This window comes from Oryctolagus cuniculus, chromosome 19 (assembly GCF_964237555.1).
Source record: "Oryctolagus cuniculus chromosome 19, mOryCun1.1, whole genome shotgun sequence".
NCBI lineage: Eukaryota > Metazoa > Chordata > Mammalia > Lagomorpha > Leporidae > Oryctolagus > Oryctolagus cuniculus.
This window is the reverse complement of record NC_091450.1, coordinates 45,297,604-45,324,837: the sequence shown is the minus strand read 5'-3', so window position 1 is coordinate 45,324,837 and position 27,234 is coordinate 45,297,604. Positions and strand designations below refer to the sequence as shown.

Genomic DNA, 27,234 nt, shown 5'->3' with positions numbered 1-27,234 from the left:
GCCTTGGCCCTCACCAGCATACTTTCTTTCCTTACCGTTGACATCACGAGAGCCACAGAAACCAAGTGGGGGACAGTGTTGGTAATGGCCATCTTATGGAGTGGGTTCTAGCCAAGCCTCCTGAGCCTGGGACGCTGTCACATTCTCAGGGCCGTGTCATCCCAACCTGAAAGCACCAGGAACATCCAAGAACAGTGGCTGGGTGCCAGCACCAATCCAGACCACATGTGTGGAGTCTCTGGGACAGCTTGACATCACCAAGTAGCAGCTTCTCTCTCTCTCTCTCTCTCTCTCTCTCTCTCTCTCTCTCTTCTCTCTCTCTCTCTCTCTCTCTTTCTCCATCTCCATATCTCTCTTTGTCTCCCTCCCTCCCTCTCTCTCTCCTTTAACATCTAGGTAGCTCCTGCGTACCTCTAACGTCTCAGCTCAAGTCTCATCTGCTGTAAAAAGCCATCCTTGGCCGGCGCCACGGCTCAATAGGCTAATCCTCCGCCTTCCAGCACCAGCACACCGGGTTCTAGTCCCAGTCGGGGCACCGGATTCTGTCCCAGTTGCCCCTCTTCCAGGCCAGCTCTCTGCTGTGGCCAGGGAGTGCAGTGGAGGATGGCCCAAGTCCTTGGGCCCTGCACCCCATGGGAGACCAGGATAAGTACCTGGCTCCTGCCTTCGGATCAGCGCGGTGCGCCGGCCACAGTGCACCAGCCGCGGTGGCCATTGGAGGGTGAAGCAACGGTAAAGGAAGACCTTTCTCTCTGTCTCTCTCTCTCACTGTCCACTCTGCCTGTCAAAAAAAAAAAAAAAAAAAGCCATCCTTGTCCTAGCCTCTTCTGTAGCTCAGTGCGGTAGCCCTAGGTTCCTACTCCAACTGTTATTTGTTCACAGTCTATCTCCTCCCTCCAACATGGAGCTGAGAAAAACTCCAGGCAGATGCGGCATGGTGTGGTTTTTAGCTCCAGGAGCAAAAACATTAAAATAACTGGTGTTCAATAAGAATGTGTGACGCTAACAATCAATATTTGGTTCCATATTGAAGTTAAAATAATAATAATAACAACAACAACAATACAAAGAATCTATAGAGATTTGCAGCTCAGAGGCGGTAATGGAAGAATCTTGGTGCTGAGATGAATGAAGCTTGACCACTGTGGACCAAGCCCTTGTCTGTGCATTCCGATGGGCAATGCTACCTCCCAGCACCAGCCCCACGAGTCTCCATCTCTCAAGACTGGGGCTCAGGATGGGGCATCCTGGGAAGTATCTCCCTGCACTATTTCTGATCTCTGGATCCATATTTGGGATGTGGTTGCCTTTTTTTAAAAAAAAAATTAAGGCAGAGTTGAGAGAGACAGAGAGAACTCTTCCATCCATTTCCCCCAAAATGGCTGCAATGGCCGGGGCTGTGCCAGGCTGAAGCCAGGAGCCCAGAGCTTCCTCCAGGTCTCCCACATGGGTGCAGGGGCCCAAGCACTTGGGCCATCTTCTGCTGCTTTCCCAGGCACATTAGCAGGGAGCTGGATAGGAAGTGGAGCAGCCGGGACTTGAACTGTTGTGCATATAGGATGCTGGGCATTAGAGGCGATGGCTTAACCCGCTGTGCCACAACCACAGCCTTGATGTGGTTTCCCTAGAAGCCAGGGGTGAGAGTGAGAAAAGGAATTAGGAATCTTGTTGCGAATCTGCATACTCAGTTTCCATTGGCTGTCAGTCTCATCAGATCCAATGAGATTGATCCAGCCCAGAGCCCTGTTCATAACATGTGCCAGCTCCTGGAATGAATGAACGATGGATATGTCAAGTGATTGAGTGCTTCGTTGTTTTCACCTTGACCAGAAACCCTTGGAGCCTGGGTCAGGGCTGAGTAGATGGTGTCTGGGTGAACCTGGCCAGCAACGTATCTGCTTCTCTGAGGACTATGAGTGGAGTTGAGCCTTCCCCTAAAGGAAGAGCTGTTATCTCCCAAGAAAGGGCAGGGATTGCTAAAGGGCTGGGGCCGCAGGGACACCCCACAGGCAGACAGATTCTCAAAACCAGAAGTTGTTTCTCACCCAACAATATGTGTGGAGAGAATCCACACAAGAGCACTGGGTCTCAGACTCACAAGTACACATGCAAACACTCACACACACACGCATGACAATGCCTGGCTTCAGACATACAGCAATGCCTTTCAAATACCCACCCGCGTGTGTACACACACACACACACACACATCATACATGCATGCACACACACATATACAAGCCAGTACACATGCACCTATGTGAAACAACACTGGTCATTGGATACATGCGCACACACACACACACCCAACACTGCTGGTTCCAGCAAGCACATGCACACCAAGTCCTCACCCCTACCCCCACACGGCACCCACACGCTGCACCCAGCTCTACCCTCAGTTCCCAGCAGACTCACTCCCTCCTGCCCCCGTCTTACACACCCTGTGACTCACACGTTCACACACCCTGCAGCCGCCAGCTCCCCCCACACACGCACACACCTCTACTCTGCGTCTCTCAAGCCCTCCCGTTCAGCTAAACAGGAGAAACAAGTTTCCTGTGTCGTTACAGTAAAAATGCCAAAAAAAAAAAAAGTGACATTTTATTTTCAGATTTGCTCATGGTTGCTAGGGCGGTGCCAGCCCCGTGCAAGCGATGACGGGTGGCAAAGGCAGATTTCAAAAGAGAGACAGGAGCTCCCCCTGTGTGGAAACTTCCGAATCTGCTGAGTCTCTTTTTCGGGTGGGTCCCTCCTAGCAGTGTGGACACCAGGGCAGGGAGCCTGAGGCTTGTCGGATTGCCAAGCTGGCCGTGTAGCTGCTGTGTGCAATGGATGGTCACAGGCCGTAGAACCCAATCCACTTAATTGCTTGGAACACAACCATAGCTCAGCGGGAGCGTGGCGAACAGGCAGCAGCTCTGCAAGGAACAATGGCTCCTGCTGCTCAGTTAGCCTCTGGTGCCTCCACTGCGGTACTCACTCTGTGCCAGAGAAACACAAAGCCAGGGGACCCCAAATGGACTCGGCCCATCCAGCCAGAAGCCGTCTCACCAGCATTCCCCTCTGTGTCCTGGCTGCCTGACTCAGGAAACTTCACAGCTAGGATGGACCATCGGGGGCCGTCTCCTGGGGCCCCGACACTGGCATCTCTGTAGAAGATGGACCTGCACCTCCCCCACTTATCTAGAAGCTTCCCAAAGACAGGAGGCTCCCATGGCCTTGTGTGCCTTGGGCTTCGCAGTGAACACCTGCTGAATACGACGTGTCCCCACGTTGACCGATTACTTCATCTCCTGATGAGATTCTTAAGGGTAGCTAATTTGCAGCCTTTGTCCTCTAAGCCCATTTGCCAATTTTCTTTATTGTAACAGTCTCAAAGTTCAGCCAGGAACCGGGTTCGGAGCCCAAATCCTGAAGTTAGAACTATGGGGGTGAATTTCTGGACCCACGTCTGTGTCCTCTTCAGCTTTTTCTTCCAATAGATGATCCCCACCCCCTCCAATGTGTCCCCCAGTGTCCCCAGTGTCCCCCGAGCACCAACATTCATGCTTTTAGAGCCCAGCTCAGTGGGAGCTACTCTGGGCCACCCGAGGAGTGAGGCCCCCCTGTGCCTGCCCTGCAGCTCCACCACTTCTGCCAACCCATAATACCCAGAGATTGGTAAGTGTTGGCCACAGCAGTTAAAACACCATTTGGGGCTGGCGCCACGGCTCACTAGGCTAATCCTCCACCTTGCAGCGCCGGCACACTGGGTTCTAGTCCCGGTCTGGGCGCCGGATTCTGTCCCGGTTGCCCCTCTTCCAGGCCAGCTCTCTGCTGTGGCCCGGGAGTGCAGTGGAGGATGGCTCAAGTGCTTGGGCCCTGCACCCCATGGGAGACCAGGAAAAGTACCTGGCTCCTGCCATCGGATCGGCGCGGTGCGCTGGCCGCAGCACGCTGGCCACGGCGGCCATTGGAGGGTGAACCAACAGCAAAGGAAGACCTTTCTCTCTCTCTCTCTCTCACAGCTATTTGCACCCTGCAAGGCAACAGCTGATGGCTTCAATACTGGATTGAGTTCCTGGCCCCTGGTTTTGGCCTTGTCTTAGCTGTCTGGGTATGAAAGTAGCAAACCAGCAAATGGAAGATCAGTCTCTCTTTTTCTCTCTCTCTCTCTCTGTGCCTTTAAAACAACAAATAAGTAGAAGAATATGGCTATTCAAATCTGTTCAGATCCTGACTCTGATACTTAGATGCTGTGTGACTCTGAGGAAGTTACTTTACTCTACTGTGCTTGAGTTCCTTCGTCTGCAAGATAGGTCTGACAACAGTAGCAACTTCTTGAGGTTATCGTGCAGTGGTTGGCACAAAGCTAGTGCTACCTGTGTTAGCTGTCATTACTCATTGCCTCCTTTTGCACCTGATAGGCCCTGGCTACACCTACTCTGCTTGGGTGGGTACAAGGCTAAAATCAGCATGGAGTGAGGGTGGGACACGCAGAGGCAAATGTACTGATGCTACAGCTTCGTGGGGCTCGGAAGCAAGCTGAAGACTCAGATGGGGCAAACACAGGGCAGAGCGGCTGCTTCTGCTCCTCCAGCTGTGGGTGTTTGGTGCAATGCACTAAGCAGCCACTTGGGATGCCCACATCCCATGTTGGAGGTCTGGTTTGAGTCCCAGCCACTCCACTTCACATTCAGCTCACTGCTGTTCCTGGGAAAGCAGAAGATAGCTTGGGTCCATGCCACCCACATGGGAGACTCATACAGAGCTCCAGACTCCTGGCTTCAACCTGGCCCAACCCTGCTTGTTGTAGACATTTGGGGGATGAACTCAAGGATGGAAGGTCTCTTCCTCTCTCTCTCTCTCTCTCTCTCTCTCTCTCACACACACTACCTTTAAAGTAGATGGAAATAAATAACCATTTTAAGTGCCAGCATCCCATATAGGTGCCAGTTTGAGTATCTGCGCCTCCACTTCTGATCCAGCTCCCTGCTAATGTGCCTGGAAAAGCAGCAGAGGATGGCCCAAGTGCTTGGGCCCCTGCACCCATGCGGGAGACCCAGAGGAAGTTCCTGGCTCCTGACTCTTCAAACCAGCCCAACTCTGGCCATTGTGGCCATTTGGGGAATGACCCATTGGATGAAAGATTGACTCTCTCTCTCCCATTCTCCTCTCTTTGTATCTCAGCTTTTCAAGTAGATAAATAAATCCTTTAAAAATTGAAACCACTAGGATCAGGGTCTAGCTAAAAATCAAGCATTTATGAATAGAGAGCATAAGCCTGCATTGTTTATGGACATAACTAATTTATAAATGTGGGGCCGATTGTTTTATTTAGTTTCTGGGAGCCCCAAAGAACAGTGCTCCCCAGATTGACACTGGGAGGCCCACTTCAAATATTCCCCAAGGGACACTCCCCTGTCTTCTGACCACAGAGTCAGCTGTGCCCTGGGGCCTTAGCTAGACCTGATGATCGTGCAAGGCCATGCTGTAAGCGTTATTGGAACTCCTGCACCACTTGGAAAACACTCTTCATGTAATCCTTTCCTCTCCCACCTTCCACAGGTGTGGCATCACATCAGACCCCTAAGGAAAACCCACTTGTGTTACAACAGAATAGAACTGCACTGGGAAGATGTCTTTTGGCGCAATGCTGCATGCAGTGGTGTGTCCGAGCGATGTCAGGTGGGATGCAACTTGCTGCGAGTCAGCCGTGGAGGCAGAATGGGAGTTCCACCAACCCCCACCTTAAATGTTACACTGGTCTGGCCGGCGCCGCGGCTCACTAGGCTAATCCTCTGCCTAGCGGCGCCGGCACACCGGGTTCTAGTCCCGGTTGGGGCGCCAGATTCTGTCCCGGTTGCCCCTCTTCCAGGCCAGCCCTCTGCTGTGGCCAGGGAGTGCAGTGGAGGATGGCCCAGGTGCTTGGGCCCTGCACCCCATGGGAGACCAGGAAAAGCACCTGGCTCCTGGCTCCTGCCTTCAGATCAGCGCGATGCGCCGGCCGCGGCGGCCATTGGAGGGTGAACCAACGGCAAAGGAAGACCTTTCTCTCTGTCTCTCTCTCTCACTGTCCACTCTGCCTGTCAAAAAAAAAAATGTTACACTGGTCACTGGGCCACGTGAGCCCCCGGTGCTCCTGAGGGCGTTAGAGAGGCTGTTGTGTTGTGCCAGGGCTGACGAGCAACCAGGTCCCATCGCTATGCTCACAGTCTCTGAACCGGCAGAAGGGGCTGTCTGCTGCCACTTCAAATATTTTGACACTAAGGAGTAAGTACTCAAAGCACAAATAAAAGACAAAAAGCTGCAAAACTACGGGCCCAGCATGCAAGAAATGTCCATTGGGTTCCTGAAAAGTGCAAACATGCAACCATATATCCTGACACATGATAGGAAAATGAAAGTTTATGCAGCAGGTTAAGCCGCTGCCTGCGATGTCAGCATCTCACATCTTCGCCAGTTGGAGTCCTGGCTGCTCTGCTTCCACTCTAGCTCCCTGCTAATGCACCTGGGAAAGCAATGGAAAATGGTCCAAGTACTTGGGCCTCTGTCACCCATGTAGGAGACCCAGACAGAGTCCCTTTGACCTGGTCCAGCCCTAGTCCATGTGACAATTTAGGGAGTGAACCAGTGGGTGGAAGATCTGTGTGTGTGTGTGTCTCCTATCACTCTGTCTTCCAAGGATAAAATGGTCAATATCCAGCCTCTTTCTGGGTAGAAGCAACAAGACTTGATTGCTAAAGTCAGGAAAAGACAAGAATTCCACTCCTTACGCACTAGCCAATGTGACTAGACGAGCAATTAGAGGTGAAAGATAACGAATGAACAAAATAGAATTTATCTATATCTATATCTCCTTGAAGATGATATGATTATACACTGGAAAACCCAAAATAATCCATGAAAATCCTATTACAAATAAAATGATAGTTTAGCAAATTAGTAGAATGTATGATTATTACATGGAATTAACCATATAACTTAATAAATGTCATATTTCAAAACAGTCCTAAGAAGAAATAATGTATCCATGAGAAGACCTCACTTATAATAGCAAAATAGGTAAATTATATGTCCTACATATTTAAAAATTATTTTAAGGGAAAAATACAATTGCTGAAAATATAAAATAAACTAAAACATGCAAACACAACTATATTTCAAGTGGCATAAGGATAGAGAGAAGAATTTCTTTTCAGTTACTTTGAAACATAATGTTGTGACTGTACTTTCCAAGGGAGACATGTCCTAAGTACAAAAAGAACCTCAGAGAAATAATAAAAGGATTCATATAATGTCATTAAGAACCAAGATTTTACATGCTACAAAAAAGAGCTATAAATATAAAATTTTAAAGTTCAATAAGAACCCTGAAATCAAGTTTGAATAAAAATATCACTGTGAACTCATGATTTATTTTTCTCTTTTTAAAAAAATATGTGTGTTCCAGGGCTGTCACTGAAAAGACTTCAAAGTAACACATCTCAGTAGCACTGAGCACCAGGAGCACCTGAATTATGGTCTCTCGATACCATTTGCAGCTGCATGTAGCCAATCTCAGAGAAGAAAAAGCAACAAGTCAGCCTGGGACTTCTTGTCAGGCTCCATAGCAGGTAAGCCCTGGATGATGTCAAATGACATAGAAACCAACTTGAGGGTATGTCCAATGACCAAATATGGTGCAACTCATAATTCTGAAAATTGACGTGAAAGTAATTGCTCAGGTACCAGCTAATTTTTTTTTTAGAAAAAATTGTAGTTGAAAGGAAAAAATAAGCTACTCCAATTTTTCCTTTCCTTTTTTAAAAGGTTTTATTTATTTATTTGAAAGGTAGTGTTACAGACAGGGAGAGAGAGACAGAGAAAGATCTTCCATCTGCTAGTTCACTCCCCAGTTAGACATAATGGCCAGAGCTGAGCCAGTCTGAAGCTAGGAGCCGGGAGCTTCTTCCGGGTCTCCCACACAGGTGCAGGAGCCCAAGCACTTGGGCCATCTCCCACTGCTATCCCAAGCATTAGCAGAGAACTGGATTGGAAGAGGAGCAGCCAGGACGAGAACAGGCCCCCATATGGGATGCCAGTGCTGTAGGCGACGGCTTAACCTACTACGCCACAGCTCCCTCCTCCCTCCCCGATTTTTCTATATTGGATGACAGAGTAAACAGCTGAAGGAGCAAAGATCTTCTTTAGAGGAAACCATAACAAATAAATTAAGAAGGGTGGACTTTGTGGTACAGTAGGTCAAGCCACCGCTTGGGACAATTGCATCCCACATCAGAGTGCCTGTTTGAGTCCTGGCTACTCTGCTTCTGATCCAGCTCCTTGCTAATGGATATGTGAATCAGCAGATGGTGGCCCAAGTACCTGAGTTCCTGCCATACACCCAAGAGATCCAGGAGACGTAAAGAGAATTCCTGGCTTCAGCCTATCCCAGCCTTATATAGGTGTAGGTAATGATTGCTAGGTACCGTTGTAGTTGTCACCAGACACGGCAGCTCTAGGCAGAGATGTCTCATGATGATTGCAAGGTAAATGACAAGTAAGTTGTTAATAATAATCAGATTGAAGAGAAACTATGTCATTCTTGACGATGAATGACGGCCAGTGCCGCGGCTCAATAGGCTAATCCTCCGCCTTGCGGCACCAGCATACCGGGTTCTAGTCCCGGTCGGGGCACCGGGTTCTGTCCCGGTTGCCCCTCTTCCAGACCAGCTCTCTGCTGTGGCCAGGGAGTGCAGTGGAGGATGGCCCAAGTACTTGGGCCCTGCACCCCATGGGAGACCAGGAGAAGCACCTGGCTCCTGCCATTGGATCAGTGCGGTGCGCCAGCTGCGGCGGCCATTGGAGGGTGAACCAACGGCAAAGGAAGACCTTTCGCTCTGTCTCTCTCACTGTCCACTCTGCCTGTCAAAAAAAATTAAAAAAAAAAAAAAGATGAATGACATATACTATAACCGAGGAGTCCCCCAGTGAATGGAGACGAAGGAGAAGACATCTGCTGCCTTGCCATGATCCTCAAGGCCCTGGTGAGTGTCCGTCCTGCTCAAGGTCATGGTACAGCTGCCCAAGTGTCTCCTGCCCACCGTCCAGCAGGTCCAGCAGGGGACGGAGCTTGGAATTCCCAGCAGCCCCAGCCTCCAAGGCACAGCCGAGTCCGCTGAGACCCCATGCTGTCCCTCGCGCTGTCTCTGCAGTTTCTGCCCCACAGTCATCCTGTGACCGAGAACCTGGGACTCAGGTTGTGTCCTGCTTGCTTCCTTGGCACAGGCCATAGGGCCCGCCTGCTGTCCTTTGGACAAGTCCTCATTTGTTCTGGTCCCTATAATCAGTGTCAGTGGTTTGGATGTGGCTTGCTCCCAAAGATTCCTGTGCTGGAGGCTTGGTGCCCCCTGTGGCGATGTGGGAGGCAGTGGTAATTCTTTTTTTTTTTTTTTTTTTAACAGGCAGAGTGGATAGTGAGAGAGAGAGAGAGAGAGAGAGAGAGAGAGAAAGGTCTTCCTTTGCCGTTGGTTCACCCTCCAATGGTCGCCACGGCTGGCGCGCTGCAGCTGGCACACCGCGCTGATCCGATGGCAGGAGCCAGGTGCTTCTCCTGGTCTCCCATGGGGTGCAGGGCCCAAGCACTTGGGCCATCCTCCACTGCCTTCCCTGGCCACAGCAGAGAGCTGGCCTGGAAGAGGGGCAACCAGGACAGAATCCGGCGCCCCAACTGGAACTAGAACCCGGTGTGCCGGCGCCGCTAGGTGGAGGATTAGCCTATTGAGCCGCGGCACCGGCCTGGCAGTGGTAATTCTAAGAGGCGGAATTTAGTGCAGAGTTATTAGGCATTGGGGGAGCTGCCCTCAGAAGGAATTACTGTAGTTCTCAAGGGATCCTGGTTAGTTCTCGTGAGAGAGATGTTATAATGGAGCAACACTGCAAGCATTTGACACAGTGGCTAGATATCGCTAGGGATGCCTGCCTCCAATATCGAAGTGTCTGAATGTGAGCTTTGGCTCCACTTCTGACTCCGCTCTCCTGCTAATGCACACTCTGAGAGGCAGGAGTGATGGCTCAGGTAGGTGGATTTCTGCCAGCTATATGGGAGACCAGGATTGAGTTCTTAGCTCCAACTTAGACTTGGCCACACTTTAGCCATTGCAGGCATTTGGGGAAGGAACCAGCATATAGAAGATTCCTTCTCTCTCTCTCTCTTAAATAAAAATAAGCAATTTTTTTGTTTGACAGGTAGAGTTATAGACAGTGAGAGAGAGAAAGGTCTTCCTTCCATTGGTTCACTCCCCAAATGGCCGTTCCGCCGGAGCTATGCCTACCTGAAGCCAGGAGCCAGGTGCTTCTTCCTGGTCTCCCATGCGGGTGCAGGAGCCCAAGCACTTGAGCCATCCTCCACTGCCCTCCCAGGCCACAGCAGAGAGCTGGACTGGAAGAGGAGCAACCGGGACTAGAACCTGGTGCCCACATGGGATGCCAGCTCCACAGGCAGAGGATTAGCCAAGTGAGCCACGGTGCCAGCCCCAAAATAAACAATTTTTTAAAGTCAATACTGGCTCCTCCCCTTCTTCCTGTCTGCTAATGCAATCTTCTCTCTCCCACCTGCTTCTGCCACAGTGCCACCACCACACGATACAGCCAAGGGGGCCCTCCCCAGAGCTGAGCAAATGTTGGCACTGTATTCTCGAACTTCTGAAACTGTGAGCTAAATAAACCTCTTTTTTTATCCAGTACCCAGCCTCAGGTGTTTTGTTAAAGCAATGGAAGACAGATGAACACATCATGTCATGCCATATTTTATGAGATCTAAGACTCTATTTTCATGTTTTAACATATCCACAATCAAGGTGTCTTTTCCAGTATTGTCCATCTTACATTGAGTGAAATATCTAGTGATAGTTAACATAAGCTAAGGGCTTGCTCCATGCCAGGCATACTTCTACAGTTAACTATGAATTTACTCATTAAATCCTCATAATAACCCTAGCAGACAGGTGCTAGTATTAATGTATAACCATTTCACAAAGGAAGAAACTGAGGCATAGGGCCACAGAGTGGGTGAGAGACACAACTAGGAACTAGTGTGTGTTCTTAGATACCTCCCTACCCAAGCTTCCCACTACAACCCACAAACTAGTTACAAATAAACTCCAGGGGTGCCAAGTTAGAGACCCTTGCTGTTAGCCCTCAGGGGGCCACCAAGGCACCTCACCTGGTCCCTCTGGGCACCTGCTGTCTCTCTCTTTGCCTGCAGTGCTGGACAAATGTTACCACTTCCCACATGCACCAAGAACTGGACGTGGTTGGCAAATACATTAGGAGTTTAGGGGCAGGAACAGGAGCTCAGAATTCCATCCTGAAGATGAGTCCTGGTCTCTGCCTCCTCCACCGTGTTCTTCTTGCTGGGGCAAGGCACTGCCCCCAGGGCTAGGCTGCCTTGGAGCTGTCGCCACACAGTGGTGGATGCCCAGACGACTTCCAATGAAGGACTCAGAAGGTGGACTACTGCCTGGATCCCGCCCTGGCCCAGCACAGCTGAAACCTTCCCCACCCTTTTTAGTGTCTGTCCATCCAGGGCCTGCTGCTGGGTACACTGGCCCCAGCCTCTGTATCCTCACCTTGCACCACTGAACTTGCTTTGAGGAAACCAAACTGGGGCACTAAGAATACGCTATACTCCAAATGCAGCCCCAGGCCTTGATCAAAGTCCCCTGCTCAGCCTCAGAACAAAGCAAGACAGAGAACTGCCCAGTGCCCCCAGTTCTCCCTGGAGAATTCTTCTCCCCGCCTCTAGAGGACGCTCTCACATCATAGAGGCTACAGCCCCAGGTGTCTCTCCTGGTTGGACAGTGCTTAGAAAGTCCCCCATCTGCCTCTCGGGCACAGCTGGTCCTGCTTTTGCCAGCCCCGGGCAAACATCCCCCTGGCCAGAACCCAGAGCCCCTTGGAGCAGACTAGTGGCCCCTACAGACCCTGAGTCACCACGTGCAAGTTCACTGATGCCCAAACAGCTTCTGTGTGCCACACACACACACACATGCACGGGGCACACACACACAGGAGACACATTCATATACACAGACACACCCAGACACACACATTCACACAGACTCACAAGATACACACATACACGGACACACACTTGCACAGACACGCAGGAGACCCACTCATACACAGACACACTCACACACAAGGACACACACACACATGCACAATTCATGCAAGACACACACATACACAGACACACACTTGCACAGACATGCAAGAGACCCACTCATACACAGACACATCCAGACACACTCACACACAAGGACATACATGCACGCACACACATTCATGCAAGACACACACATACACAGACACACACTTGCACAGACATGCAAGAAACACACAGAAGGTACACAAGGAACACACACTCACATATACATCCAGACACACTCACACATGGACACACACTTGTGCACAAACACAAGACACTCACATACATGAACACACACTCACACAGACACACAAGGCACACACACACATGAGGACACACCCAGATACATTCACACACATAGACACACACATACTTGCCAGACATGCAAGACACACATTCACACACACAAATATACATGTACACACAGAGATACACATACTTGCACAGACATGCAAGACACACATTCACATACACAGACACACCTAGACACACACACGGACACACACGTGCACACACACATACATGGGCACACACATGAACACACAGGGCACACACATACAGACACACATACATGGACGTACACACACAAGGACACATAAACACACATGCACACACTCTCATACATTCATATTGTCTCACAATCAAATATTCATACAAGCTCTCATATTCATATTCATGCACACTCACACAATTCACACACATACTACCACACATTAACAAATTCACATATATTCACACATAAACACAGAGGCACAGTCACACATTCATGCATTCATAGATATCACATGAACATACATTCATACATAGATACCACACATATGATCTCACATACGCACATGCTACATACATGCAAACCCACGCACAGCAGATACACACAAACATCTCCCAGTCACAAATACACACACCCACTCCCACACATAGACTCGCATCCACTTATACACACTACATCCATGCACACCACTCATGTATACACACACACACACACACCCATCACACACACTCCATCTCACTCCTCTGTGCACACTGCATGCCCCTAAAAGACTCAGGCTGAGATCCAATCCACACCACGAAGCATGCAGAGGTGGGCCTAGGTGGGGCTGTTGAGGGCCAGTTGGGTCACAAAGGCTCTGTGCACTCATGAATGGACACAACTGCTCATGGGTTGGTCAATGAATGGGTGAAGAGGCTGGTTGTAGAATGGAGCTGTCTCGGGGTGGCTGGCTCTCTCCCCCAGGCGATGCCTGCACTGGCTCAGGTCTCTGCTGTGCCCCCACCAACAAGAAGGACTCAACAGAAACAGCCCTCGACTTTGACTCCAGGGCTGCAAGACATTAATTGCTTTTCTTTATCAATTACCTGGCCTGTTGGTATTCAGTTATAGCAACAGGAAACGGAGTCACACACACACACACACACACACACACGCACGCACACACACACACTCCCTGCCTGCCTTCTGCTCTTGTGATGTCTCTAGTGTCCCCAAGGCCTTGTGTTTTTAAGCTCCCCATTAAAATTAAAACACTCCTGGGAGCCATCATGCTTCAGCAGCTAATAACTTAATTATCGGCGAATCCCCTATCTCCTCATCAGCCTCACCAGGCAGGAGCAGCGTGCTCCGAGGCGAGTCCTCACGCTGGACTCGGACTGGGGAAAGATCCAGGATCTTCGAGATCGGCAGGAATCCCAGGACAGCCGTGGTAGGGCCACAAGCCGGGGGCTCCCTGAGGTCTAGGACAGGATCACCTATTTTGTGCACCCATGACAGTGCGACGTCCTTAACCAGCGCTGGCACTGATGTGCTAAGATGTAGAACCACCTGGGGAAGCCACTGACCCCATCAACCACGATTCACAGTGTGGCAGATGGAGACCCAGAGGGGCTGAGTGGCTCCCAGCTTCTCTCTTTTTTTTTTTTTTCCAACAGGCAGAGTGGACAGTGAGAGAGAGACAGAGAGAAAGGTCTTCCTTTTGCTGTTGGTTCACCCTCCAATGGCCACCGCGGCCGGTGCACTGTGGCCAGCACACTGCGCTGATCCAAAGGCAGGAGCCAGGTGCTTCTCCTGGTCTCCCATGGGGTGCAGGGCCCAAGCACTTGGGCCATCCTCCACTGCACTCCCTGGCCACAGCAGAGAGCTGGCCTAGAAGAGGAGCAACCGGGACAGAATCCGGTGCCCTGACCAGGACTAGAACCTGGTGTGCTGGCACCACAAGGTGGAGGATTAGCCTATTGAGCCACGGTGCCGGCCTCCCAGCTTCTCTTACATGCAAGCTGGGGAACTTCCTGATGCCAGAGGCAGGAAGGGGGCTCACTCCAGTCCCGCTGAGCCCACTTCACCCCAGTGTGGCGGTGAGAATGCCCAGAGATATTGCAGAATGATGGAGACTGGAACATTCCATGTTTGAGAGGAGGGCGCTCTGAACTCTCCACCCATGACAGGTTCCTCCTGGGACAGTAGTGAGGCAGGAGCTGTGACCCCAGCCTTCTTTCCTCTAAGTCCATGGAAAGGGTTTTGTGCCATCTTTGTGATGTACCTGGAGGGCCTGAGACACATGCCCCCACCCCAGCACCATGGATCCTCCTCTTTGCAAATACGCATCCTGAAGTTCAGGTACCCTATGGACTGAATGATGCTTCCCTCCCACCCCCATACTCTTACATTGAAACCCTAATTGCCAATGTGACTGCATCTGGAGACAGACTCTTTAGGAGGCAATCAAGGTTAAATGAGATCTGAAGAGTGGGGCCCTAACCCCTTAGCTCAATGAAGGCATTTCTCTCTCTCTATCATGTGGGGACAGAACCAGAAGCTAGCTGTCCATAAGCCAAGCAGAGAGCCCTCTGGAGCTGATGTTGGAACCCGGCAGGTTCAGCCACCACCTGAGATGCTGGCATCCCATACCAGAGCTCTGGGTCCAGTCCCAGCTACTCTACTTCTGATCCAGCTCCTTGCCAATGAGCCTGAGAAGGCAGTGGATGGTGCCCAAGTACTTGGGTCCCTGCCACCATGTGGGAGACTGGGATGGAGTTCCAAGCTCTGGGAGCTTTGGCCATTGTAGCAGCAGCCATTTGTGGAGAGAACCAGAGGGGTGGAAAATCTATCTCTGTCTCCTCTATCTCTATCATTTCTGTATCTCTATCCATCATCTCTATCTCTGTCTATCTCTATGTCATTCTGCTTTTCAGATAAGTCAAATAAATACTAAAAGGGAGAGGGAGTGAGAACCCTCTCCAGAACCTGTCCATCCTGTAACCCTAGTCTTAGATTCCAAGCCTCCAGAGCCATGAGAAGATAAATGTCATTTGAGCCACCCAGCCAACGGTATTTTGTTATGACAGTGTGAGTTGACTACTGCAAGGTGTTCAGATCCCTTTTTCAGCAAGTGCACTAGAGTCTAAGCTATACTGGTGTGTGATCCACTGCTGGTCCAGCTGTGGGGTCTCCTCATTATAAAGCAGGGCGTGTCTGCTACAGTGACAGCAGGGGCTAGACAGTTGTACAGAGGCAGAGTCACCCGTGTCCAACGTGGGGTGGAGAGAGACCACCGTGAAATGATTCACCTTGCCCAGAGCGGGGGTGTTAATCGCCACTGGTCACCCACCAGTTATGGCTCTGAGAGTGTGGCCCAGCATGGCCAGACGTCATGTTTAAATGAATCTTAATGAAGAAGGGGATGAGAGAGGGAGTAAGAGGTGGGACCGTTTGGGGGTGAGAGGGCAGGAACTGTTATATTCCAAAAGTTGTATCTATGAAATTTATATTTATTAAATAAAAACTTTCTAAAAAAAGAGTTTGTGGAAAAATAAAATCAAATGATAAATGCAAAAAAAAAAAATAAAGAAGAGTGGAAGTCCAATAATCAAATAAATAATCAGCTGAAGTTTAAAAACACTGTGAGAAAACCACAAGAACAACGCAGCTACAGAAGACCAACCCACAATAGCAACCCTGCCTGGGGCTGGATAGGTCTCCTGAGAACCCGCTTATGATCACATTTAGAACTCCCTGAGCCAATGCTGAAACCCAGAGCAGTGACATCCCAGGCAGTGGGAAGAGGCAGAGACGTCCCACTGGCCTTCCCAGGGTGACCCAGGGTGGAGGTGCGGCCAGCCTGTCTCACCCAGGGCATCCCTTACCCGGCTCTGATCTATTCCCTGGGGGTCGGTACAAACCCATCCGGGGGAACACAGGAGCACACAGCCCCAGCTCCAGACTTGGTTTCCTCTCATGCAATGTGTCTGCTCTTCTCGAAGTTGATCTCTAACTCTTTCACCTTCACCGTTGAAGTTTCCAACCTCTCCCTGCATGGTTGGCATCCCGCTGAGGAGTGGGCTGGACTGGGTCAGGAGGCAGTGAAGCTCAGAGCAGCATCAAGGGGCCCCAGAGAGCTGAGGCCAAGGCCTTGGTTCAGGGTACAAGTCAGCAGGGAGAGGCTGATGCCCAGGTCAGCTGCCAGGGGAATGGTTCGGCTTCTCAGGGTCAACCAGGAGAGCCGATTCTTCCTCTAGCACAGACGCCAGGGGCTATGCACAATGCATACAGTTGGAGAGAGATTACGACTGTGGCCGGGTCACCAGGGGTGGCAAGACACCAACAGTTTGGGAAGCACCAATGCTCTTTGGGGCCTTCCAATTGGCCTTCCAAGGGAGGGCATGGATGAAGTAAGCCCTGTAGAGGGACTGGCTCAGGGTAACCCCCAGCCCTTTGGACTCTGGGGTCCCTGGCTGCTCAGTGAGTTGAAAGAGGAAACACCACACAATAAAATCGGGATGTAAGAACCACAACACGTTTGTGTAGACAAGGCTGACTTACGGTGAGAGGAAGCAAATTGGGACCTAAACCATAAGTGACAAGGAAATCAATTAGTTTCCTGCTGCCATCCTCACAGTCCTCGCCGTGGGCCCAGGCTCGACGCCTCGCTCTTGGTGACCAGCCAGCATCTTTTACCAGCTCCAGTTCCTAAGTGACTATTTAATCAGGCATCGTGTGTTTGAATGTGTTCATTACATTTTAATATGATTATGTTCAATCCAGTAGACTGAAACAGATTTGTCCAGATGTATAATTATTTTCTGAAAGCTTATTACTCTTGGTGGCAGTGTTGGCAGAGGCTTCGAGAATGGCGAGGAATCCATTAGCTTTCCATGTTTATTTGCCATCACTGTGGGGAATCCTTGCTGTCCTGGGACACGTGGGCCTTACACATGATCATGAGGACCGTGAGCTCTGAGCACCTGTCTAGGGGGAGTCACTGGGTCTCCAGGCTCCAGCTGGGGGTCTTCTTCCTGTTCCTATTCTTTGGGAAAGGGCTCTGTCCAGGGGCAATGTTCCACCATACTGGAGGGCTCTAGAGGCCAGCTTCGCCATGGTGTCCCCATGGTCTTCCCCAACCATACTCCCAGCTCCCATAGGGTTCTTTGGGTTAACCAGAGCTCTCTATGGGGACCTAGCTCCTCTGGTGGGTCTCCAAGACTGCAAGCTCTTTACATGCCCTGACGGTGTGTATCTGCGTATAGGCTTGATAGACCTCAGCCCATTGAGAAACCAAGAACGCGGTAGACATTTGGCCTAGAGGTTGACACTGCCTAGCATGCCTGCATCCCATATTGGAGCACTTGGACTTGAGCCCCACCTTCCTTTCCAATTCCAGCTTCCTTCCTGCTAATGCACATTCGAGGAGGTAGCAGGTGTCAGCTCAAGGCTTGTGGGATGCCCAGATGGAGTTCTGGGCTCTTGGCTTTGGCCTGGCTCAGGTCTGCCTGTTGTGGGCATTTGGGGAGTGAACCAGCAGATGGAAGATCTGTGTTTGTTCTGTCTCTCTTCCTTTTAAATAAATATAAATAAATAATTTTTTAAAAGAAGGCTGGAGAAAGATCCTGGGGGCACTCACTCTTCTTTCTCTAGACACCTATGCTGTTTGGGGGCAGGGCGTTTGCCTGACATCTTTTTCCCTTGGGACTCTGGTCTGGGTCTGCTCAGGTCTTCTGAGGATGGGCTTGGGCAGTGCCATTTACCCCTGTTCATGCTGTCTGCATGAATACTGGTGCCCCAGCGCTATGCAGTCTTTCCAGGGACATATCTTCATTCCCCAGCATTTTCAGATGCACGGATCAGGTGCTGCCTGTAACACTAGCCTACATCCTAAACCCAGGGTGACATGAAGTTGTAACTAGAAAGAAGCTTGAAGAAATAAGGCCCAGGCCGGCGCCACGGCTCACTAGGCTAATCCTCCGCCTTGCGGCGCCGGCACACCGGGTTCTAGTTCCGGTCGGGGCGCCGGATTCTGTCCTGGTTGCCCCTCTTCCAGGCCAGCTCTCTGCTGTGGCCAGGGAGTGCAGTGGAGGATGGCCCAAGTGCTTGGGCCCTGTACCCCATGGGAGACCAGGAGAAGCACCTGGCTCCTGCCATTGGATCAGCGCGGTGCACCGGCCGCGGTGGCCATTGGAGGGTGAACCAACGGCAAAGGAAGACTTTTCTCTCTGTCTCTCTCTCTCTCTCACTATCCACTCTGCCTGTCAAAAAAAAAAAAAAAGGAATAAGGCCCAGAGTAGCTGAAGACACAGGCTTCCAGCACCACCTAACTCTCACACCCCCACAGGCATTGCTGGCGCATAGCACGAACACCCACCTGGTCTGGGGCAGGGTTTACCAGGTAGGTGCTGGCCAAAAGGCTTCACTCATTGCAGAGTGAGGTCAGGAATCCAGGGCTCCTTTACCTACTTGAGGAGGGGAGCAGGTATGTGCAGAGAGAGAGGGGAGCTCCTTGTAAGAGAATTCATTGGCCGGCGCCGCGGCTCACTAGGCTAATCCTCCACTTTGCGGCGCCGGCACACCGGGTTCTAGTGCCTGTCAGGGTGCCGGATTCTGTCCCAGTTGCCCCTCTTCCAGGCCAGCTCTCTGCTGTGGCCCGGGAGTGCAGTGGAGGATGGCCCAAGTGCTTGGGCCCTGCACCCCATGGGAGACCAGGAGAAGTACCTGGCTCCTGCCATTGGATCAGCGCGGTGCGCCGGCCGCAATGCATTGGCCGTAGAAGCCACTGGGCGGGTGAACCAATGGAAGGAAGACCTTTCTCTCTGTCTCTCTCTCTCACTGTCCACTCTGCCTGTCAAAAAAAAAAAAAAAAAAAAAAAAAGAGGGCGAGAGAGAGAGAATTCATTGCCTTTTGAAAAAAAAAATATCCTGATTAAGGTAAGAGGGTTCTGGTACAAGACAGGTTTGCGGGGCCTGCTCCAGGCTACTGGATGTCAGGGACGGTTGGGTACAGAAAACGGGGCGCATTCTTATTGTGCTTTTGTCTTCGCACAAAAGAAAACCACAAATTTTTGTTTGTTTGTGTGAGAAAGAGACAGAGGGAGGCCTGTATTGTGGTGTAGTGGGATAAGCTGCCATCCACAGTGTTGGCCCTCCATATGGAAGCCAGTTGGAGACTCAGCTGCTCCACTTTTTCTTTCTTTTTTTAAAGATTTATTTATTTATTTGAAAGGCAGTGTTACAGAGAGGCAGGGGCAGAAAGAGAGAGAGAGAGAGAGAGAGAGAGAGATCTTCCATCCGCTAGTTCTCTCCCCAGATGGCTGCAATGGCTGGAGCTGCACCTATCCAAAGCCAGGAGCCAGGAGCTTCTTCTGGGTCTCCCACATGGGTGTAGGGGTCTAAGCACTTGGACCATTTTCTACTGCTTTCCCAGGCCATAGCAGAGAGCTGGATAAGAAGTGGAACAGCCAGGACTCAAACCGGCACCTATATGGGATGCCCGCACTGCAGGTGGCAGCTTTACCCACTACGCCACAGTGCCAGCCCCAGCTGCTCCACTTTCAATCCAGCTCCCTGCTAATGCACCTGGGAAATCAGCAGAGGCCTACCCAAGTGCATGGGCCCCTGCACTCACATTCAAGATCTGGCTCCTGGCTTCAAACTGACCCAGCCCTAGCTTTTGTGGCCATTTGGGAAGTGAACCAGCAGATAGAAGATCTCTGTCTCGCTCTGTTTCTCTCTCTGTCTCTCTGTGTCTCACCCTGTCTCTCTGTAACTCTGCCTTTCAAATAAGTAAAACAAATTAAAAAAAAAAAAAGAAAGAAAAAGGGGCCAGTGCTGTGACGTAGCAGGTAAAAGCGGCCGCCTGCAGTGCCGGCATCTCATATGAGCGTCAGTTCGAGTCCTGGCTGTTCCTCTTCCGATCCAGCTCTCTGCTATGGCCTGGGAAAGCAGTGGAGGATGGCCCAAATGCTTGAGCCCCTGCACCCACATGGGAGACCTGAAAGAAGCTCCTGGCTCCTGGCTTCGAATAGGCACAGCTTCAGCTGTTGTGGCCAGTTGGGGAGTGATCCAGCGGATGGAAGACCTCTCTCTCTCTCTCTCTCTCTCTCTCTCTGCTTCTTCTTTTCTCTGTGTAACTCAGACTTTCAAATAAATAAAAAAAGACAGAAAGGAAGAAAGAAGAAGGAAGGAAGGAAGGAAGGAAGGAAGGAAGGAAGGAAGGAAGGAAGGAAGGAAGGAAGGAAATAAGCAGAGACAGAGAGATCTTCCAGGCCGGCGCCACGGCTCACTTGGCTAATCTTCTGCCTGCAGCGCCGGCACACCGGGTTCTAGTCTCAGTCGGGGCGCCGGATTCTGACCCGGTTGCCCCTCTTCCAGACCAGCTCTCTGCTGTGGCCCGGGAGGGCAGTGGAGGATGGCCCAAGTGCTTGGGCCCTGCATCCACATGGGAGACCAGGAGAAGCACCTGGCTCCTGGCTTCGGATCAGCGCAGAGCGCCGGCCGTGGTGGCCATTTGGGGGGTGAACCAACGGAAAAGGAAGACATCTCTCCCCCCCCCCCCATTGTCTAACTCTGCCTGTCAAAAGAGAGAGAGAGAGAGAGATTCCATGTACTCATTCATTCCTCAAATACCCAGGAATCGAAATTGGGTCCAGGTCTCCCACATGGATGGCAGGACCCCAACTACTAGTTGAGCCATCACCTGCTACCTCCCAGGGTCTGTCTTGGTAAAGAAGCAGGAATCAGATACTGGAGCTGGGTATTGAACCCAGGTACTTCTGATATGGGACAAGGGAGTCTTAACTGCTGCGCCAAACAGCTAGCCCCTGCCCGGTGCCTTTTCAGAGCGAGTCCTGGTATAGCAACTCTTCCAGGCTCGCGTTCTAGAATAACCACACGCACTCCGGCTGCTGATTTGTGTAAAGAGCCTCCCAGACTCGGGCAAGAGCTGAGAAAGCTGCCGAGGCTCAGGCTGCCCTGGTTCCTCTCCCAGGGGCCAGGAGGAGCCACTCAGTGGGTGACCTCTGAGAGCTGGTGACAAACCCGCCTGCCCACTCCTCCAGCCTCTAGCAGTTTCCCTCCCTCCCCTTCAGCAATCTCGGAAGTCAAGCATCTGGCTTTCAGTTGACTTTTTTTTTTTTAAAGATGTATTCATTTATTTGAAAGGCAGAGTTGCAGAGAGAGGGAGAGACAGAGAGAGAAGTCCTCCAGCCGCTGGTTCACTCTCCAAATGGCCACAACAGCAGGAGTTAGACTGATCTGAAGCCAGGAGCTCCTTCCAGGTCTCCCACATGGGTGCAGGGGTGCAAGCACGTGGGCCAGCTTCCACTGCTTTCCCAAGGCCATTAGCAGGAATGCTGGATCAGAAATGGGGCAGCCGATAATCCTCCACCTGCGGCACAGGCACCCCGGGTTCTAGTCCCAGTCGGGGCGCCGGATTCTGTCCCGGTTGCCCCTCTTCCAGGCCAGCTCTTTGCTGTGGCCAGGGAGTGCAGTGGAGGATGGCCCAAGTGCTTGGGCCCTGCACCCCAAGGGAGACCAGGAGAAGTACCTGGCTCCTGCCATTGGATCAGCGCATTGTGCCAGCCGCAGTGCGCCGGCCGTGGTGGCCATTGGAGGGTGAACCAACGGCAAAGGAAGACCTTTCTCTCCGTCTCTCTCTCTCTCTCTCACTGTCCACTCTGCCTGTCAAAAAATAAAGAAAAGTAAAGTAAAGAAAAGAAAAGAAAAGAAAAGAAAAGAAAAGAAAAGAAAGAAGAAAAGAAAGAAGAAAAAAATGAAATGGGGCAGCCGGGACTTGAACCAGTGCCCATATCGGATGCTGGTGCCGCAGAGGGAGGCTTAGCCTACTATGCCACAGTGCTGGCCCCTCCCAGTGAGGTTCAGTGTACCTACCTTTATCACTCACATTTGCAATTCCTATTCTGAGTCCTCCATGTCAATTTTCACCTTAATTACACACTCCCTTCCTTGCTTCTTTCTCTCTCTCTCTCTCTTTTCCAGCTTCTTATCTTGTTGGCTTTAGTTTTTACATTAACTCCCGGGGTTTCATTTTGTTTCATCTTGTAAGACTTATCTTATTTCAAGTTACAAGATTTTTATCTTCTTTCATCTCATAGATGTCAACTAATCTTTATGTATTGGGTGCAATGATTCAGAATCTGCACTTGGAGTTTTTTCTCTTCTTTATTCCCCCTTATTTTTTTTTCTCAAGTTCAAGTCTTAACTACCTTCTAGCATTCCTATGACACACTGTGATGGGCTCATTTCTCTCCCTCCATCTCTGCCTCCGTTCTCTGTAAGCAGTAAGCCTAGCCCTAGGGCAGGGCATAGCACATACAGATGGTTTCTAGTAAGCCTTCTCCCCTCTCCTCTCTTCCTTGTCTTTTTTTTTCCTCCTTCCTCCTTCCCCTCCCCTTTCCTCCATTCCTTTCTCCTTTGCCAGCTGGCCTGGCAGCCCTCAGAGCCCTCCGCATGTGCCTCCAGTGCCTCCCAGACTCACTTTCAAGATACCCTCATCCCCAGGAGACACCAAGACCCCACTGCAGAACAAGGTGTAGTAATTACCTCCCTACAGGTGACGCACCTGTTCTGAGGAACGGGGTCTTGCATCCTGATGGCCCACACCATGGGCAGAAGACGAGGTCTGCTAAGCCCTAAGGTTAATTTGAAGGCTAGGGGCTGGAGGAGTAGGAAAGAACGGAAGCTCATCAGGTCACGGCTGCAGGTGGAACCAATACGAAGACTGCATTGTGTTCCCAGATGTACCCAGAAAGCCTGACTTCAATCCCGGCCAACCACCAGGGGCCAGGTTACCCTGTTCACCTGTGAACTTTCTGGGCCTTGAGCCCCCACCAATCCAGAAGCCATGACCTCTGTTCCCTATGGAGTGTCCTCCTATGTCAAGGCTTGCCTCCACTTTGCTTCATCCCACCACTCTTATTTATAGTCAGTGTACTAGGTTTGATGCTTCCCCTTCCCAAATTTTCATTATTAAAAACCTCTCAGGTCTAATGGATGTTTGTCCAACCACTATGTAGCCTTGCTGCTGGAAGGTGTGGAAAATGGTCCTGATTCTTTGTCTTTCAACTGAAACGGCTCAATAGCCCCTTGTAGGGGCTGTTGTAGCGTGGTGGATTAAGCTGCCTCCTGCGACGCCAGCATCCCATATGGGTGCCAGTTCGAGTCTAGGCTCCTCCACTTACAATCCAGCTCCCTGCTGATGCTCCTGGAAAAGCAGTGGAAGATGGCCCAAATACTTAGGCCCCTGCACCCATATGGGAGACCTGGATGGAGTTCCAGGCTCCTGGCTTTGGCCAGACCCAGCCCTGACTTTTGTGGCCATTTGAGGAGAGAACCACCAGGTGAAAGACTTCTCTCTCTCCTCTCTCCATCTGTAACTCTGCCTTTCAAATAAATAAATAAATAAATGCTAAAAAAAATCCCCTTGTATTTCAGAGATCTCTCAAGAGTTTTGGTTTAATACCATCTAGGGCCGGCACCGCGGCTCACTAGGCTAATCCTCCACCTTGCAGCACCGGCACACCGGGTTCTAGTCCCGGTCGGGGCGCCGGATTCTGACCCGGTTGCCCCTCTTCCAGGCCAGCTCCCTGCTGTGGCCAGGGAAGGCAGTGGAGGATGGCCCAAGTGCTTGGGCCCTGCACCCCATGGGAGACCAGGAGAAGCACCTGGCTCCTGCCATCGGATCAGCACGGTGCGCCGGCCGCAGCGCGCCAGCCGCGGCAGCCATTGGAGGGTGAACCAATGGCAAAGGAAGACCTTTCTCTCTGTCTCTCTCTCACTGTCCACTCTGCCTGTCAAAAAATAAAATAAAATAAAATAAAATAAAATAAAATAAAATAAAATAAAATAAATACCATCTAGGCATAGTAGAAGGAGGCCTTGTAGCCCATGACCCACGTTCTCTGGAAAACCCCTGCATCCAAATTTGTGTCCTACAACTGGGCTCGGGGAGAGCCTAGACTTCCTGCCTGTGGTAAAAGCCCCTGAGCCTGGGTGAACTCCCTGGGAGGGGCAGCAGAAAGAGCCCAGCTCTGGCTTCCATCAAGGGTGCCCAATTCCTGACCGAGAGCCCTTGTTCTAAGAATCTTTTTTTAAAAAAACAGATATATTTATTTATTTGAAAGGCAGACTTACAGAGGGGCAGAGGGAGAGAGAGAGAGAGAGAGAGAGAGAGAGAGAGAGAGAGAGAAAGGAAAGGTCTTCCATCTACTAGTTCACTCCCCAGATGGTCGCAATGGCTGGAGCTTCCTCTGGGTGTTGTGTGCAGGTGCAGGAGCCCAAGGACTTGGGCCATCCTTCACTGCTTTCCCAGGCCATAGCAGAGAGCTGGATCAGAAGTGGAGCAGCCGGGACTTGAACCGGCACCCATACGGATGCCAGCACTGCAGGCAGCAGCTTTACCTACTACGCCACAGCTCCGGCCCCCCTCTAAGTATCCTCTACAAAGTAACTTCATGGAGGCAAGAGTTCAACCAGTGACCTCCATCAAGATTCTAATCTGGGGGCTTTTACCTTTTTAATGCACTTTAAAGCTTTAACTTTCTAGAATGGGGAGCTGAAACAAACTCACGATGCTCCCACTTATTGGCACTTTTAAATGGTGAAGATGACGTTGGACGAGTGCAACCTCCCTCCCTCCCCACCCCAGCACATCAGAGCCATCTCACTTCCACACCACAGGCCCAAGAAATACATGGATGCGTTGACAAGCAAGACTGTCTTGTTACATCTGTTTTGCTGCTTTGATAACTCGAGGTCCCTCCTAGACGAACGACAGAGTTCTCAGGATATAGGTGGGTCTCAGGCTGCAGCCATCTCTGATTCCCAGGCTTGAGGCTGCTGCATAGTAATGACCTCAAACTACAGGTCCCTGACACACTTCCTCCCTTCACATTCATAATGCTATAGAACCACAAAGAGGGGCTCACCATCACACCTGCGCACCATCACAAGGTTCTTCCACTCCACTTCTTCGAGGGACCAAGACCCTTGAGCCCCGAGCGCCTGCAGCTGATGCTACACACCCCATCAATAGTGCTCCCCATCAGACACGGGCCCCAGCACAACTCCCGATTGTGTGCGTGAAACCTCCTTCTGGTGAGACGTTCATCCTTAACCGTGAAAAGTAGCCCATACTGTGATTATGTTCAGAGTTAATGTCGACTGAACACTTCCTATTTCCAATCCATTGAGCCCTCGATAGAGCGTGATTTCATTCAGCATCTAATCCCCATGGGCCCCTATCCAGTAGAAACTGCCAACAATGCCCATGGACAGATGAGCGAGGGCAGGTTATAAAGGTGGCAGAACATGGCTGATGAGAGACACTGCTGGGGCCGGCGCTGTGGTGTAGCGAGTAAAGCCGCCGCCTGCAGTGCCAGCATCCCATATGGGCACTGGTTTGAGACCCGGTTGCCCCACTTCCAATCCAGCTCTCTGTTATGGTCTGGGAAAGCAGTAGAAGATGGCCCAGGTGCTTGGTCTCCTACACCCACATGGGAGACCTGGAAGAAGCTCCTGGCTCCTGGCTTTGGATTGGGGTAGCTCTGGCCATTGCAACCAACTGGGGAGTGAACCAGCAGATAGAAGACCTTTCTCTCTCTCTTTCTCTCTCTCTCTCTCTTCCTCTCTGTGTAACTCTGTGATGTAGAAATAGAAAACTGACACAGATGCTCACACAGTAGCAGAGCCAGGTTTGAATTCAGGCCTCTCAGCTGCATGCAGAATCCAGTTTGGGTTTTCATTCTGCCCCCTGTTGGCTTTGGGGAAAAGCTTCCAATTATTGCAACAATCCCAGAAAGGGGGAGGCACCCTCCTTTCCAGGGGACCCTCTGAGGGACCCAAACAAATGAAGAGCCACAGCAAAGAGAGCAAAATGCTTCCGGCTGAAGGCTGGGGGCTTCTCTGTTGTGTGCACTGGCACCCAGGCTATGGCTGGGAAACCAGGGAGGAAGCTCTGCAAGAGAATGAAGGACGTGTGGTCCAGACTTGAACCCAGGGTCTACAAGACATTAGAGGACGTGTGGTCCAGACTCGAATCCAGGGTCTACAAGACAGTAGAGGACGTGTGGTCCAGACTCGAATCCAGGGTCTACAAGACATTAGAGGACGTGTGGTCCAGACTCGAATCCAGGGTCTACAAGACAGTAGAGGACATGTGGTCCAGACTCGAGTCCATCTATTGCAGAGGCGGGAAGGAGGAGTCCCAAGCTCAGCTCTGCCCCTCAGGTGGTTGCCCCATCTAACTCCTACTAGTTCTCTGCTTGAACAGCTATGAGCCTGTGCTCTCCTGGCCAAGTTCACAAGAGATGGACAGGGCCAAGCCCGACTGCTCCACTGTGATCACTAGAAGATATTTAGCACCCAGAAGATGAGGAGTGGTCTGGTAAGGACAACTTCCAACAACCTCACCTTGGTCTTTGGTTCTGGGGACAGTGACCAGATGATGTCAGCATTGACCCCTGGTGTTTACTGCTCATCCAGATGACACCACTGAGACTCATCCCCAGGCCCCCAGGGGCCTGTCTGTGTGGCTCCTCCTGTCCAAGCTGCATTGGCGCCTCCCACTTGGCTTTCTGCTTCCACCTCTGTCTGTTCTACACAGAGCCAGAGCCGTCTTTGGAAAGCCCAAAACAGATCACATCGCTACCTTGCCTACCATCCTCTGGAGATTTCTTATCGCAGGTGGAACAAAATGCCAATGCTAGCTGCGGAATGCACCTGCTGTCTCCGTAACTGCCCCTTCTCCTTGTTCCTGGGGACTAGTCCCTGCATTGTGAATGAC

General features: G+C 51.1%; 1 protein-coding gene across 1 annotated transcript in view; it reads right to left on the bottom strand.

Annotated features, from left to right (window-relative positions):
- The window catches only part of CALN1 (calneuron 1), a 612,973-nt gene that overhangs the window by 564,446 nt on the left and 21,293 nt on the right, over positions 1 to 27,234 (bottom strand). The gene's annotated exons all lie outside the window — the stretch shown is intronic.